The following is a 9,811-nucleotide window of genomic DNA, read 5'->3' on the forward strand; positions in this document are numbered from 1 at the left end:
AATTACTAAAGTGTTTGCACCTGGGGAATGCCCATCAGACAAAATGCAATCAGTCTGACTGGTTAGTCAATGGACAATTAGGAAGGACAATAGAACTTTGAAGATGCTAATCTCCTACCTTCCCTAGAAGCTTCTGGGATGCTGCTTTGCCACTGCAGGGTCATGTGATCATGTCACCTGGTACTGGATTCCATCTTGGACTTCTGGTATTTTTCCACTAGGTGGGATCACACTGAGAGACAAAGGATTCCTCCCATATATAAATCCTATTTAAGGCAGGGAAGTGATAATCAGGGCTCTTCTCCACTACCTCCTGGCCCAAGAAGAAGAAACAAAGGAACTAAGCTGGGGGGGAGGGGGGTTTGAGCCCAGGAAAGAAAGGACTAGCCTGTGAAAGGAATACCTGGAGATTTAAGATGCAAACTGTGCAGTTTATTTTCACGAAACTCTCCTACCTGCATAAAACAACATTTAGGGTGAGAATTTGTTACTATTAACCAGTTAATTTAGTGTATTGAGCATAGTTTTCATGTTTTGTTTTATTTACTCGGTAATTTGCTTTGATCTATTTGCTATCACTTAAATTCTATCCTTTGTAATTAATAAACTTGTTTTTGTTTGTTCTAAAACCAGTTTGTGTAATTCATAAATGGGAGTGGGGAGGGTCAAAAAGCTGTGCATATCTTCCTCCACATTGAGGGAGGGGGCAGAGTTTATGAGCTTATGCTGTATAGATTTCCATGCACTACAAGACAATACAATTCTGGGTTTACTCTCCACAGGGGGTGTGCACTTGAGGACTGGGCAATTTCCTAGCTGAGGGCAGGGGCAGGTCTACACTACAGCCGGGATCGATGCTCTGAAATCGATCCACCTGTGGTCAATTTAACGGGTCTAGTAAAGACAAGAAGAGTAAGGTAAATCGATGGGAGATTTTTCTCCTATCGACCCCCTCATGGTGTAGACCCTGCGGTAACTTGACCTAAGGTACGTCGACTTCAGCTACCTGAATAACATAGCTGGAGTTCTGTAGAGTAGAGTCAACTTACCATGGTAGTGTAGACATAGCCTGAGTCTTCCCATGCAGAGCTGATTATAGACTCTGTGTGGTTCTATAGCTCGGTATGTCCCTACCTATGCGTGTGCGCTGCAGGAGGCCAGAGAGCCTAGCTCAACAAAACAGTGAAAGGGAGCCCAGGTTGGGTGGAGCAGGCAGGCTCAGTGCACCCCAGTACATCAAGTGGGACCCTGGAAGAGGGGTCCAACCCATCACAGAGGCATCTTCATATTGTTATTCCTGACGTTTATTTCAGTTAATAGGAAGTCAACAATTACTTTTTATCTTATTTTTTTTATACCAGGTAAGGATGCTAGAAGCTTACTTATTTACATCCGTTATCTACTTCCACGTTCCACTGTAAAATTAATCAGCATTTCAATAGCTGGATTGTGATATCCTTACTTGTCTTGAGCAGTACTTCTGATTGAAATCAATGGGACTACAACATGAGTAAGGGTACCATAATTTGTCTTCAAATATCTAAACTAGCAAAATACTAGACCTAAAAGCCGTGAGAATTAAATAATTTTGCTTTGTTGATTTCTGTAATGTTATGCAATGCTGTGAGTTAAGGAGGATATGTGAAGAAGTAATATGACAAAATGTGAGGGAATGTACCACGTGGTATTGTATCCAAACTAGAACCCTTTTGGACAGTGTACTTAGTAAGTGATTCAGTTTTTTCTGGAAAACATTAATCTTTCTAGATTAACTGAACCAGCTGTTCACTGAGTGTGCAATCAATGCCATAGCCACATTTCTGTCTACTAAATATGTATTGTTTCCTATAAACAATGTTAAGAGTGTGATCCAAATGAAAGGAACTTCAAAACTGAGTACACCTAACGGCCCATTATTTAAAACAACACCACCAAACACATAAACATAGAAGATGGAGATATAAAAGGAGCACTTAAAGATGATAAAGTCATTGCAGAGAAACTAAATGAATTCTTTGCTTCAGTCTTCATGGCTGAGGATGTTGGGGAGATTCCCAGATCTGAGCCGTCTTTTGTAGGTGACAAAGATGAGGAATTGTCACAGATTGAAGTGTCACTAGAGGAGGTTTTGAAATTGAGCAACTTAACAGTAACAAGTCACCAGGACCAGATGGCATTCACCCAAGAATTCTGAAAGAACTCAAATGTGAAATTGAGGAACTGTTAACTAGTTTGTAACCTGGCCTTTAAATCAGCTACTGTACCCAATGACTGAAAGATAGCTAATGTAATGCCAATATTTAAGAAGGGATCTAGAGGTGATCCTGACAATTACAGACCTGGAAGTCTAATGTCAGTACCGGGCAAATTAGTCGAAACAATAGTAAAGAATAAAATTGTCAGACACACAGAAGAACATAAATTGTTGTGCAAAAGTCAACATGGTTTCTGTAAAGGGAGATCATGTCTTACTAATCTATTAGAGTTCTTTGAGGGGGTCACCAAACTGGTGGACAAGGGGGATCCAGTGGACATAGTGTATTTAGATTTCCAGAAAGCCTTTGACAAGGTCCCTCACCAAAGGCTCTTATGTAAATTAAGTTGTCATGGAATAAGAGGGAAGATCCTTTCATAGATTGAGAAATGGTTAAAAGACAGGGAACAAAGGGTAGGAATAAATGGTAAATTTTTAGAATGGAGAGGGGTAACTAGTGGTGACCAAGGGTCAGTTCGAGGACAAATCCTATTCAACTTATTCATAAATGATCTGGAGAAAGCGGTAAACAGTGAGGTGGTAAAGTTTGCAGGTGATACTAAACTGCTCAAGATAGTTAAGACCAAAGCAGACTGTGAAGAACTTCAAAAAGATCTCACAAAACTAAGTGATTGGGCAACAAAATGGCAAATGAAATTTAAAGTTATGCACATTGGAAAAAATAACCCCAACAATACAGACAATATGATGGGGGTTAATTTAGCTACAACTAATCAGGAAAAAGATCTTGGCGTCATCATGGATAGTTCTCTGAAGACTCCACGCAGTGTGCAGTAGCAGTCAAAAAAGCAAACGGGATGTTAGGAATCATTTAAAAAGGGACAGAGAATAAGATGGAGAATATTTTATATAAATCCATAGTCCACCCACAGTTTGAATACTGCATACAGATGGTCCCCTCATCTCAAAAAAGATATACTGGTATTAGAAAAGATTCAGAAAAGGGCAACTAAAATGATTAGGGGTTTGGAACGGGTCTCGTATGAGGAGAGATTAGAGGCTAGGACTTTTCAGCTTGGAAAAGAGGAGACTAAGGGGGGATATGATAGAGGTATATAAAATCATGAGTGGTGAGGAGAAAGTGAATAAGGAAAAGTTATTTATTTGTTCCCATAATATAAGAACTAGGGGCCATCAAATGAAATTTGATGTGGCAGGTTTAAAACAAATAAAAGGAAGTTCCTCTTCACTCAGAGCACAGTCAACCAGTGGAACTCCTTGCCTGAGGAGATTGTGAAGGCTAGGACTATAACAGGGTTTAAAAGAGAACTGGATACATTCATGGAGGTTAATGGCTATTAGCCATTAATGGCTATTAGCCAGGATGGGTAATGAATGATTCCCTTGCCTCTGTTTCTCAGAGGGTGGAGATGGATGGCAGGAGAGAGATCACTAGATTATTACCGGTTAGGTTCACTCCCTCTGGGGCACCTGGCATTGGCCGCTGTCAGTAAACAGGATACTGGGCTGGATGGACCTTTGGTCTGACCCAGTATGGCCATTCTTATGTTAAGTTAAAAGCCACTTTAGCAGGCACAACCCAGAGAGAAATTTTACAACCAAGTGAGAGAACCCCTTAGAGTTTATAATGAAAAGGCTGACATAATGCAAGTTGCACAATGTAGACGTCATTGTTATGATGCTTACTTTATTTTGGAGGGGGAGGTGGGATGGAATTCAAAGGATGGGACAGGCCACCTTTACTTGCTTAAAGTGAAATAGTTGGTACCTGTGCCCAGTCAGTGGTACATTATGAAAGATTAGAGGTGGAACACATTTTCATGATTAAGCATAAATATCTAATTTTACTGAACATTTTTGTGGTGTGAAAAATGAATCCATTTCATTCACCAAACTTCCCATTCTTTCATAAATATTCCTGTTTTATTTTTTAAAATGGCAGAATGAACTGTCCCAAATTTAATTTTTTGTTTAAAAAAAAAATACTGAAGCTTTACAAAACGTAAACTGAACAAAAAGGTGGTCACGAAAGAAACACAAAAGTGTGTATGTGTTTGGGGGGAAGGCTTTAAAATGTATTCTGTTGAAGACACAATAACTCTCTATGTTTGAGAACCTGAAAATGAAACTGACCAACCAGCGCAGGACCATGCTCAGGAGCGTCAGAGACTGGGACAATTTTTGAAACCTCTCTCCCCGCTGCCCCCCCCCACCTTCCCTTCACCATTTTCCTGCTTTCCCGCTGCAGTTTTTCATCTCCATGGTTCCCTGTTCCCATCACCATGATTTTGTCATCTTCAACCAGTAGGTTTTACATTCTTATATTTAAACATAATTATCTATCCTCAATAATTTAGTCTCCCTCTTATTTTTTTGTATCCTGATTTATCTTGGTAGTTGTGTAACGCTGACAGACTCCAGTCATTGTTGGGCGGGATCGAACCGGAGACCTCTAGAACTTAGTGCGTAGGCCTCTATTGCATGAGCTAAAAGCCAACTGACAGTTAGCTAAGGCTGTAGAGCAGACTCATTTTATCTCTCTCGCTAAGTGGTCTTGATGCCACTAGATGAGACACAACACCACACCCAGAAGGTGTGTGGGTTACATTTGCACATGTTAAGATTGAGGCAGGGGCAGCACTCCAGGCAGATGACCACTCCAGCAGATTCCAGTGAGGTAGTTCCTCACTCTTCCAGTCACTAAAGAAAATGGTGTAGAACATAGTTGGGTAAATCCCTATTCTCTCCTAAGCAGAACACTCAGACATTTAATTCACTGTCTGTCAACCGCTTAAACATCCACCCATGCCCCTCACCATTCATTAACTCACCTAGTCAATCCCAATAAATTCACATAACCAAAAATACCACCGTTCGCTCCCATGTGTCACATACACCACACCTTCCCACCTGTAAACCATGTGCACATCACCACATATCCCAATCATCTCCTAGTTACCCTCCTAAACCCACCACTCACCCAGCGAACACCACACACTGTAGTCTATTCAAGTTCTTATACCGCACTTATCTCTGTAGTATCTGAGCGCCTTACCTGTCATGCATTAAGCAATGTGACTAACATTGGTCAGGTCTTGTTTGATCTCTCATCTTCTCCCCTGGGAAAGAAGCATGTGCAGTAGGATGCCTTGTTTTGGCAATGTTTTAGGGTTTAATGTTTAAAATATATCTTTTGCTTTTTACTCATTTTGGTAAAATCAAGGAAATGTGCACTTGGAGTGGAAGATGATAATGTTTGTGAGGTCCTTATTTCCTGGGGTAGTTCATTCCAGTAGTCTGGGACTGGCCCTAAAGAAAATTCTGCCTCCCACACAGATGTTACCCTTGTTTCAGAGAGTTCCACTGTGCCAGAGGAGTAAAGTTGTTGGCCATGGTGACACATTCCATTCAACTAGCTACCGCTTCACTTCCACCTATTCCTCCAGTCACATCCTTCATAAACACACCTCTCCTCACCCAGTCACCTCCACCACAACACTGCAGATTTTGAGGGGACGAGGAGGACCTCACTTACCTCAGGGAGCAGGAGTTTTTTTTCTATTTCCTAGTGAAGCCAAAAGCTGGAGCAGCAGGATTTCCCCTACATATCCCCTCCAGGTTTTCCTCCTCAACCTCCTGTTATCGCATGCTGCTTGCAAGGATTGGGAATCATTCTCGCCTGTCCCTGCCCAGGGACTGGATTTTTTTAGTACACCTTTCAGAGTCATCAGACAGCTCTAATCCAGGCTGGCTCCTCTACAGGGAGAGTCATGAAGTGTCTGGTGGTTGGAACTCAGGCGCCCTCTGCTGCTACTTGCATGAAGCGCAACTAGCAGCTTTAAAAACAAGCAAGCAAACAATCAACATAAAAATAAAAAGAAAAGGAGTACTTGGGGCACCTTAGAGACTAACAAATTTATTAGAGCATAAGCTTTCGTGAGCTACAGCTCACTTCATCGGATGCATTAGCATTAGCATCCGATGAAGTGAGCTGTAGCTCACGAAAGCTTATGCTCTAATAAATTTGTTAGTCTCTAAGGTGCCCCAAGTACTCCTTTTCTTTTTGCGAATACAGACTAACACGGCTGCTACTCTGAAACCTGTCATAAAAATAAACAAAATGAAACAATGATTCAGGCAGCTCCACGGCAATCCCAGAACCCTGGCACAGCCCATATTCCCATGATTCTATGATTCTATGTCCACCTGCACATCCTCAAAGCAACTCAACGTCATTTCACCTTCCAGGCTGAATGAAACAAACACACACAACAAAAAGTAAAAAATCTAAGGGAAAAGTAAATTGCATGTTAAAAATTCTCTCTTTTAGTAACCTGTGGTGCTATTTGCATGGGAAATGACTTTATTAATACTGCTTTCATTCTGACAATATCTGCTTTAAAATGAGAAATAAATCTTTTAGTAAAATTTGAAAAAAAATCAAGAAGTCAAAATGGGATTTGTTGTGAAAGGGAAGTAAGGTGAAAATTCGTTCTTCATGCTTTGTGTAGCTTAGCTGTAGTAATTCCTTTTGAAGGTTCCTCTTCTTGAGCTTCACAGTGTCTGCTTCGTTCTTCATGTAACTTGAACTGTTACTGTTAGGCAACCAGTTAACAGAATTCTTCTGCCGTCCAATTATTCAGAAGCCCAAGGTACTGTAATATTCAAACTGCTGACAGATAATGTGATGATTTAGGGCTGCTTTACAGCGCTCCAGGCTTATTCAGCTGTAAACTGAATAAGTCTTCAATTTTCCTCTAGTTCACTACTGCTAAATTCCCATTCTTCACACTCAGCTTCAGGGCATCCTTATTTTAGCTCTTTAATACTAATTTAATTTATGCTCTTTAAATTTACAAATACCTCTTCAAGTTGCTTAACTAGCTTTCTTACAAGAACAATTAGCAGTCTATGTTTTAGAAGTGAAAAAGTCAGAACAGAATTGGAATAGTGATTATTTATATCCATCCCGGGACAATATATCTTGAGGTTGGATTATCATGATGATGCTTCATCAGGTTTAGTGGTACTAGCCTCAATGGCTGTGGCATTTTACTTCAGGTAGCATCTTCAGTGCTTTGGACACTGCCTTTTAAAGGTTTAAAAGATGACACAGTAGAATTTGCCTTGGGTTTAGTAAATACACCTTTTTTTCCCCCTCCCAGTGATATAGTCACAGATCATAATAATTCATAACATATTCTAGAGTACTCTGATAATGCTAAAGTGAATCAGCTACCCTGGTAACTTTTGGAAAAAAAACAAATTCTGTGTGTACAGTAACTGTTCCCTAATTTGTTTCCCTCTATTAACCATTTAATGGCCATGTTAAAAGCTAACAATCCTAGAGCTCTATACTTTGTAAAAGATCTCTGTATTAGTATCTCCATTGCATAAATAGACACACATATATCTTAATGGCTCTAAAGTAGTTAGTTTGATTTTTTTTCCAAAAATCTGTATATGAATGTGTGTAGTATACCTTGTACAGTACCCTTTTGTTCTGAAATTTAATATATATAATATAATAATAATATAAATGTGTAGCAGGATTTGTGGTACAGATTTGCATTATACATTAATGGCTCTGAAAGTACCTACACTATTTTATAAAAAGAAAAAGAGTACTTGTGGCACCTTAGAGACTAACAAATTTATTAGTTATATTTAAATTTATTAGTCTCTAAGGTGCCACAAGTCCTCCTTTTCTTTTTGCGAATACAGACTAACATGGCTGCTACTCTGAAACCTACACTATTTTATGACAGATTTATTCTATAGTGCTTTGGAGATGCATCTCTAGTGCTATGGTTCTATAAACCCTGCTGCTGTTTAGGGGGTGGACAGGGTATACAAACCCCATACTGAAGAAGGAGGGGTTAAGGAGCAATTCTGGGCCCAGGTAGCCGTGCCTGCTGCACCTGCAAAGCCTGCACAAGCAGGAGGCAGAGCTTAAAAGGGAAGCAGAGCAGCTGAGAGGGAGGCAGGCAGTGGAAGGGAGCAGACCTGAGCTCTTGTGAAGGAGTGTCCCAGGATCTCTTGTTGCCTGAGACTTGGAAATGCTGACCCGTCCAAGCCTGCAGAGGAGGGACTGGTGACTTTTGAAGGTTAGACACTTTAATTTTGTGTTTGGTCTTTATTTTACCCTACAGAAAGAGGGGACATGGGTAAGAAGTGATTGGAAAAGGTAGAAAGTGGAAAGGGTGGACCTGGGTTCCATTCCCAATCCCTAAACTGGGAACAATGACAGAAGTTGGGGAAGATCCTGAAGCTGCAAGAGTTCAGACCCTAAGATCCTGACTCAAGGGGGAAGCCCTTTGCTGAGTTCTACAGACTTCCATCTCATTGTACTCTGTGTACCCTAAAGGGGTGGGCTCGACTGTGTAACCCAGCCAGAAGGCGGCGTTGCTAAAAGGACAGACCCCCACGCAGTAGATCTACAGTGAGAAAGGGGAATGTCTGAGAGGAAAACATTATGTTACATGCTGGCCTTACCACTAGGCAGCACTGCTGGTGAGTTCCCCTTCACAGTGGGATAGTGTCCATATTTTACAGTGTTTGTCATTGTTCTACTATGACCTTCTAAAAAGCTCTTTTAATTCAGTATATGTCATGGGTAGTGCTGTTATCCTCCTTTGAGAGCTCTGTTCATAACTTTTGAATAGTAGGTGGTAAAACTGAGAGGCAGCACAAGCAGGGTAGGTAGACTGGTTTTGGTTGGCAACAGCTTCTTCGTGCTAGAATTTTCTCCTTGTTTGAACAAACCCAACAGTTTTACTGACTGCTTCACCTTGGCATAGAAATAGTACTCAAAGTTTGGACTATTAAAACTTCTTTGAAAACCTTCTGAGTGGTGTACTGTTGGGTCATTCTATGCAGTACCTTTTGATGCTGGTCATCCATTCTATTACCTGGTAGCTAGAGAGTCGCAAGTAAGTCTCGGTGTCCTGCTCTCTGGCCATGTATAATTACACATTTTACAAAGGTCTCTGGCCATGTATAGTTATACATTTTAAATAGGATGGCCAGATCTAGTGTCTGGGTTTTCCTGATTATAACTGTCCTGTTTTAAAAAAAAAAAATTGACAAGAGGTGAGAGATTGGAAGTAGTATTTTGAAATCTGTGTGCTAAAGTTCAAGATTATGGTTTGGGCCCATCTCCAGCATTAGCAGGCAAGGCATTCCTGATTCTGATGTAACTTATAGTGGTGTAAATCTGAAATAGCTCTTTTGAAATAAATGGGAGTTTCTCCAGTGAAAAAGCAGTGTTACACCACTGTGAAATTCAGGCTTCTCATCTATTTGCATTAAAAAAAAAAGTTAGGGGGTTTGTTTTGTCTTTTTTTTCCAGTATTCACAGCTTTTTCATTACTGCATTTCAGTTTTAAACAACACCATAATTATTACTTTTGACATTATTACTATAATAAAGTTTTAACTTATCATGCTTTACTTCAGTTATTTCTGGGATATTTTAAAGCATAAGAGAGTGCAGATTGTGGCACTTTTGTAAATGTTTTACTTTAGCTGGCAGTAGCAGCTTTTAGTACTGCACTACTGGCTTCCCTCAGGATG

At 40.3% G+C, this 9,811-nt stretch overlaps 1 protein-coding gene across 5 annotated transcripts in view; it reads left to right on the forward strand.

Annotated features, from left to right (window-relative positions):
• GALNTL6 (polypeptide N-acetylgalactosaminyltransferase like 6) overlaps positions 1–9,811 on the forward strand; it is a 934,158-nt gene that overhangs the window by 169,622 nt on the left and 754,725 nt on the right. The gene's annotated exons all lie outside the window — the stretch shown is intronic.

Source organism: Dermochelys coriacea, chromosome 4 (genome assembly GCF_009764565.3).
Source record: "Dermochelys coriacea isolate rDerCor1 chromosome 4, rDerCor1.pri.v4, whole genome shotgun sequence".
In the NCBI taxonomy this organism is placed as follows: domain Eukaryota; kingdom Metazoa; phylum Chordata; order Testudines; family Dermochelyidae; genus Dermochelys; species Dermochelys coriacea.